The 7,471-nt window shown below is 42.0% G+C and overlaps 1 long non-coding RNA gene across 1 annotated transcript; it reads left to right on the top strand.

Annotated features, from left to right (window-relative positions):
* Window positions 1-968: 968 nt before the first annotated feature.
* Window positions 969-7,052, top strand: LOC128087288 (uncharacterized). The gene is made up of 3 exons (XR_008209766.1): window positions 969-1,132; window positions 1,833-1,977; window positions 5,942-7,052. It is a non-coding gene; the product is annotated as an uncharacterized LOC128087288 (long non-coding RNA).
* Window positions 7,053-7,471: the final 419 nt, after the last annotated feature.

Below are 7,471 nucleotides of genomic sequence, written 5' to 3'. Positions count from 1 at the left end.
AGTCCTTATTACAAGCTAACGCTCACATGCTTCAGACATTCCAGCATCCTTCCTTGTCTATTTCTAATTTCCTAATAAAACTGCTGACGTGAAAAGCTGATTTTGGAACAACTTTCAGTGGGGCTCAGCAAAATTGTTTTAATGACTAGCTTCTGCTTGCATGTGTGCTGGAGTGAGTGCATGAGGCTGGAGACATGCAAGCACATGGATCAGCAGGATTTGCACAGCACATCACTAAAACAGGAATTAGTGGGATTTAAATATATATGCACCTTTTAAAACTTTTTTTTTTTTTTTTATCTCAAAAGGACAAAAAATATCCTGATAATCCAGTAAGAAGGTGGCTTCAATAGAGGTGCTTAAAAGGAATTCTGAGATCCCCAACTACAAGAAATGTGTTATTTCATTTATACATTGTGAGCTTCCTCATTTTTTTCTTAGCCCTCCTAAGGCTGGGCTCCAAAGCTGTTGTCATTCCTTGTCACTTCTCCTTACCTATATTAGAATTTGAACAAACAAACAGCTGGCATATAGAAAACAGATGGAAAATTCTTGCTGTTTCATGTTGCTGCCTGAAGGCACCCAAATTTCTCCATCCAGCACATCAATGACCAGAGCACCCCATAAATAAAGGACAAAGCAGAAACGAGAGGAGAAGAAGCATTGATAAAAGGCAGAATCCAAGTCCCTTTTAGCGTCTCAATTCATCACACGTCAACAGGTAGTAGAAGAGGGCAGGAAGAGAGTCCTATTATAGAATCACAGAGACATAGAATGGCTTGGGTTGGAAGGGACCTCAAGGATCATCAAGTTCCAACCCCCTGCCACAGGCAAGGCTGCCAACCACCAGATCAAGTGATAGATCAGCTTGCACAGGGCCACCCCCAGCTTGGCCTTAGACACCTCCAGGGATGGGTGTATGTTAATGTGTTATTAAGAGAGCAAAAGAGATAAAGCTCCTATCCTGCCCTGGGCCACAGCTAACATTTGTCCTTGTTTCTGTGGCTTGTTGTTTCAGGGACACTGCAGCAGCCCCAGTCATGCACCAGCACATGGCAAGATGAGGTTGGCAGCGAGGTCAGCCATGCTGTCAAGGCTGCTCAGCCTCTGTGCAGATGGCCAGGAGCAACAGGTTTGTGCTCAATCTCACTATCCTTCACTGCAGCAAGACTCCTCCAGCACCTGATTTCATCTGCTTGATCAGCACCACAGCATCTGCTCCCACTAACTGACTGAGGTGGGGCTGTATGGGTACAACTGCCAATAACTTCTTGTGTTTGACCCCCAAGTTTTATTTCCATTAGGTTGCACTTGCTCTCTACATGGTGCCATCTTTGCCTGGTAAAACTAAAGAGCAGTAAATTGCACTTTAAAGAACTATTGAATAGACTTAAAAACAAACAAACAAACCAAAAAACCCAACTGCACAATTTCATTAAGGAGATGGAAATGATGTAGCGTACTGAAGCCTATACAAAAAGCAAAAAAATAAGGTGTAGAAATCTTTGTGTCAATCAAACACTGACAGCTTATGTATTTCCATGAAAATACAAGCATAATTCAGCCAGAAAAAGTAAATGGTCGCAATATTCTCACTTTGTGTTTTAAATACCTCATGCAATCAGGAATCAACCTCACAGATTGATTTAGCTAGCTGATTACATATAAAATATGCTTTAAAAAATTCCAATTCTACTGTGTCTTTCACCTCTGATTCCAACAGCTGTCTATTTTCCTTCAAAAGAAAAAACGTTTTACAAACAACTAGGAAGACCAAATTATCATTTTAAGAAGCAGAACAACAACAAAACCATAACGTTTCTCTCTTTCAGGATGGAAAGCATCACGCACTCAAACTTCACACTCTTTTTACACTACACTACAAGATGGGAACTGAGGTCACAGAAATTGCAGGTTGTCTCACCTCAGTGCAAGGGAATGAAAAAGCAATAATCACACAATGGACAAAATCAAAAGGTATGAAGAACAAGAGGAGATCCTATGGGTAGACAAACATCAAAGCCAAGCATAAAACACTATGTTGAGTATGTAAGTAGTTAAGAAACAGCAAACTGGTCCTTAGCTGCTGAAATGTGAAAATGCACATTTAATAACACAGGACATATTGAGATGTATAATGCTTTTTTCCTAGTTCAACCTAATAAAAATTCCCATAAAACTACTGGCACATATCCTGAAACAAGGCATTGATCGAGAATTCAGAGATGGCAAGGATGTCATCGGGACACAGGGTGGAACTGTCAGATCATGCCATGCAGAGACCATCTGTCTCTGTGACACTGTAGTGTGCTCTGTGCATGGGTGAGAGGCACCGATGCCTTCTACTGCGATTGAGCAAGGCTCCAAACCATGACTTTCATGATAGCTTTAAAGCAAGATGGAGGAAGATGGCATGGGGAGAATACTGTACAACAAGTGGAGGAAAAAAACCTGGCAAAACATACATTGGTTATCAGAGGGTGACACGTCAAACGTGACAAAATAGATTCCACCGTGATTTTATCTGGGGGCAGAGAAGAAAACACAAGCATCAACACCACTTCAGTTTATCTGTGGAGCATTCACTTCTACTGTAAAAACGGTTCCTACCAGTGGCCCTTTTCACATTCCAGGAGGTCACCAACCAGCAGCCCAGGCTGCCCAGAGCCACATCCAGCCTGGCCTTGAATGCCTGCAGGGATGGGGCATCCACAGCCTCCTTGGGCAACCTGTGCCAGTGCCTCACCACCCTCTGGCTGAAAAACCTCCTCCTAAAATAGGTGGGGATGGAATTGTGCCTGATGACTCTTCTTTTAACAAGAAAAAAAGGTAAAAATATGATTATTCCAGAATAGGTTGATCTTGTCACCCTTTCCAGATCCTGTTAATATAGATACATAATAGATGTGATCAATTCCAGCTTTGACCAAAAGGAAAGTAGCTGCAAATGCTGGCCAAAGGAGTAGCTTTGGTTTTATTTTAAGAAGCTGAATGCTTCCAGACACCAGCAGAAATTGTTAAACTACTTGTCTCATCAACATCACCAGGAATGAAAGGAAACAACAGCGAATTATGACTATCACCTAAGGTATTCACAAATAGCAGAAAATGAATAAAACAATCTCGTGGCTTGCAATGCCCCTGCACTCCATATGCATCAGAAACGTGTCTGACTAAAGCAGGAATAACTAAAGTGCCACCAATTTAAGAATGAAGGGAAAAAAAGAATTCTCCTGAATGATCTTCAATTTTCTGGTTATTTTTAGGGCATGTCATGGGACAATGAAAATACCAGAATATTTGGTCCAAATGCTTACTTTTCAAATTCGAGGGGAGAGGAAAAGAGAGGAGAAAAGTAAAACAGAAAAAGTATTTCTGGGAGGGGATCAAAGTTGGTTTGATTTTGTAGAACTGAAATAGACCAATTCATTCATTTTATATTTCTATAAACAGGAACAAACCCTCAATCTATATTTTTAGGAAAATCATTATAGCAGTCAGTGTGGAATATTTATGGAATTGGTTTCTGAACAACTGATAATGCTGGCAACCATTCTAGTAGTGCTTTAAGTAAAATGTGCATTCAAATAATGCAAGCAAAAAAGATCAAAAAGGTGATCATTTCCTTGCTATATTACAAAAGGCAGCATTTTACTCTTTTTATTGCAGAAGCACTTGCAAATTACTGAGTATGAAACAGTTGTACGAAGCTTTTTACAAGCACACACTGCAACATAATACGATATCACATGAATTTAATGGATGTTTATTAAAAACAGCACCAGCACTTAGTTCTTCTTATCCTTAGCTGAATGGTTTTTTCTCATAGATTATGCCATCTCTTAGAAAAGCTACAAAAAAAATGCATGGTGACAATTCTTTGAAGACACCTGCATGTTTGTTCACAAAAAGCCTTAAATGTGCAACTTGATAGAAAAAGAAAAAAGAAAAATGATTTCATATTCCTAAAGTTTTCTATCTAGATAACAGGGGATGGCTTCCCTTTATAACAGCATTTGGAAAAAAAAATGACTATTATCGTCAGGTTACGCTGTGCTCCCAAGCACTGTGCATCAGTGATAAGAAGCTGCTTCAGTTTTACCAACACACAGCAGTTTGCTACCTTGGACAATCACTGGAACTACTTTATTCACGCCCTAATTAAGCCCTATTTTTGAAAAGAATTATTGATATTGTAAACAATCATCAAAAAACTTTAAACACAGTCACTACCATTAGCTATGCACAGTTGCCAGCAATGAACAAGAGCCTGTATGCTGTCCTTGTCAGAATCTGCCCAAGTAGAGAATTATGGTGAAATTTTACTCTTCCTGTGCTTCACCCTTCAAAACAGTTCTTGTACATAATGCCAAAGAGTGGTGAAATGAGTCTCTCTGGTAAGAGAGGGCTTATGAAAGCCTAGTAGAGAGGCGTGATCAGACTTCATAGAGTCATTAAGATTAGAAAAGATCTCTAAGATCATCTAGTCCAATGGTTCACCTACCACCAATACCACCCACTGACCACGTACCTCAGTGCCACATTTCCATGGTTCTTGAGCACATCAGAGGACAGTGACTCCACCACTCCCTGGGCAGCCTATGCCAAAACCTCACCACTGTTTCAGAGAATAAATTTTTCCTAACATCCAACCTTCAGAGTTGAATGTCTGATTGCAGCTCTATACATTCAATTTGGAAATTTACAGCTAATGTATTTAGGTTGACTGAGTGCACTGCTGGTTGGTTGGTGCTGAGGGCTGTGGCAGACTGCTGGCTCCTGCAATGGTGTGGGGCAGGGGATGCCCATAGGGTGAGCTGAGCTGGGCCAACCTGCAGGTTGGACATGCCTGCCTCACCTCACAGGGCGAGGTGAAAGAACTTGGTCAAAACCTTGCACTTACTTCAAAAAAATATCAATGCAAATCAAAACAAAATCTGTTGTCTGATCACTGCTGGAAGAAGATAATGTGCAGAGCCAAGAGCACCAAGCATCAAATGGCTTGGGTTGAAAGACACCTTAAAGATTATCCAGTTCTAACCCCATGCTGCAGGCTGGGAAGTCCCCCATCAGCTCTAGCTGCCCTGGCCTTGGGTACCTCCAGCAGTGGGGCACCCAAAGCTCTGGGCATCCTGTGCCAAGTGGTGAGGCACGTTCATATTTAAGTCTACTCAGACTTAAGTCTACAGACCCTTATTCTTGTGACATTGCCAAACGGTTTTATAGCATCCACAGCATCCTCAGAACTGTGTAATGTGTGAAGAAATTCTGCTTCTCATTTGTCTTGAGCAGAGCATCTGCTGGTTTCACAGAGCTTTTCACAGTGAGTTTGGTCCAAGCTAGTAAAGAAGCACTCCACAGCACATATTCCTGATGCAGCATTGCCCTGAGAGATGCTGTGCCAATGCATCCATGCCTCCTGCCTGTGCCGTCTTCAGGTTCCTTCTAAACACAGATTTCCCCTTCACCTTTTGGCAGGAGCCATTCTAGCTGACGTTTCCCTACTTCACCTCCACCCCTCTGCATGATTCCCCAGCAGAACAATGTTTGCAGCTTTTCATGTCATTGCTGGCTTTGTCTGTTGTCACCCTGGTGGGCAGGGAAGTGACTGAACCTGCAAGCCCCAGCCCTCCCTGACATGCCTGGGCACAAAGAAAACAGGAGCTTTAAACAAATCAAATCCAGCGCCCTGCTGTCATCAGACAAGGGGACACAGGGTTCATCCATTCTCATCACTGCATTCGTGACACACAGGTAGCTCTCCTCTATTTTCTTTCAATCCCTTAGAAATGGAATACAAAGCAAAACACAGACTCTCCACTGCGTGTACTATTCTGTTATAAATCAGACGGAGAAAAGTCTTTCCCTCCAGCTATGCAAGCTGCAAGGATGTCTAGAACAGAGGGAGGATGATTTTTATCACTTCTATCTTTTGCATCAGGTGGCTACACTGCATACCTGTGGCCTCGATCCTCCATGGGAACCAGAGCTTGGCCTGCTTTGGATGGACAGTCTCCTCATTGAGTGCTTGTCCAGCTTACGTGAACCCTCTCTACTTAAAGGAAGATAAATATTTCCAAGAGGAAAAATAAATGGCCCAACACGTATTCCAAATGACAACAAAAAAATCCACAAAAAGAAGATTTTGTGTATGCATGTTTTGATCACTGCAGATTTTTCATTTACTGCAGATCGAACCAACATCTCCAAATGCAGCTGCGGGCTATTTATTGGCTGAAGACAGTTGTTTCATAGCACATTTTCAGTTTCAGAAATTTGGAATTTTCTGGTTGAAAGTACCAGGCTGAATAACAATGGGTTTTCTGCAATCTCAGCAGGCATTACGAGGATTTGGGATCTCCAGATCACGTTGGTAGCTATCCAGGCCTATAATCTACTCATGCTGCTGCTAAAACTGAAAAACCAGAGCTTTCAGCAAACTGTGTTCCCTTTCTCTAAGAAACTGGGAAGGAACCTTCAGTGTGAATGAAAAAAAAAAAGCCTCCAAAAAACCCCAAAGATCACAAGATCTACCTCTGAGAGTTTCTGAGCTGTTTTCTGTCCTTCTACATACGGCTGTATGAGTAAACCTGGCTTTGGAACTTAAATGAATCTTTAGACATTTCTTTTCAAAGTTTGCACTTCTCCAAATTCGGTTTTAAATGATTCAGTCTTAAAATAACCATGAAAACTAAGACTATCAACATTTAAGTGGTTCTCCTTGGAATAGCCAGGAGCTCTCCTCTGCAGAGTTGCTATAAAAAGCTGCTAGAATTGTAAGAGCAACATAAAGCCAAGGTTCCTGGATGTTAAGTTTTGCAATATTTTCTCTAATAAAATATTGAAGGAAAAGATCTAAGTTGTTGAAAAGAGTTTCTATCAGATTTTAATGGAAATAGATACTTGAGTTTAACATCATCAGTTCTTTACAGCACCTGTTCCTATGTGATAGGAAAACACATGATTGCTGCATCTGGCTGGGTCAAAACCAGATATGTGGACAGACTGGGAGGACTCCCTGAGAGCAGCCCTATGGAAGGATGGGGGTCCTGGTGGACCAAAGGTGCTCTGCTTTCATGAGACCCCACCTGCAGTGCCATATCCAGGCCTGGGCCCCAGCACAGAGAGAATCACAGAATGGCCAGGGTTGGAAGGGACCTCAAGGATCATGAATCTCCAACTCCCCTGCCACATGCGGAGGGACATGAGGCTGTTGGAGTGATTCCAGAGGTGGGCATGAGGGTGCTCAGAGGTTGGAGCACCTCTCCTATGGACACAGGCTGAGAGCTGGGGGTGTTCAGCCTGGAGAGGAGAGAAGCTCCAGGGAGACTTCACCATGGTGTTCAGTACTTAAGGGGAGATGATAGAAGGAGAGTGACCTTTCACACAAGCAGACAGAGATAGGACAATGGGGAATGGCTTTAAACTAAAAGAAACAAAATTTAGGTTAGACATGATGAAGAAATTATTT

This window comes from Tympanuchus pallidicinctus, unplaced genomic scaffold (genome assembly GCF_026119805.1).
Source record: "Tympanuchus pallidicinctus isolate F22 unplaced genomic scaffold, pur_lepc_1.0 scaffold3, whole genome shotgun sequence".
Taxonomy (NCBI): Eukaryota; Metazoa; Chordata; class Aves; order Galliformes; family Phasianidae; genus Tympanuchus; species Tympanuchus pallidicinctus.
This window is presented reverse-complemented; position numbering and strand designations above follow the sequence as displayed.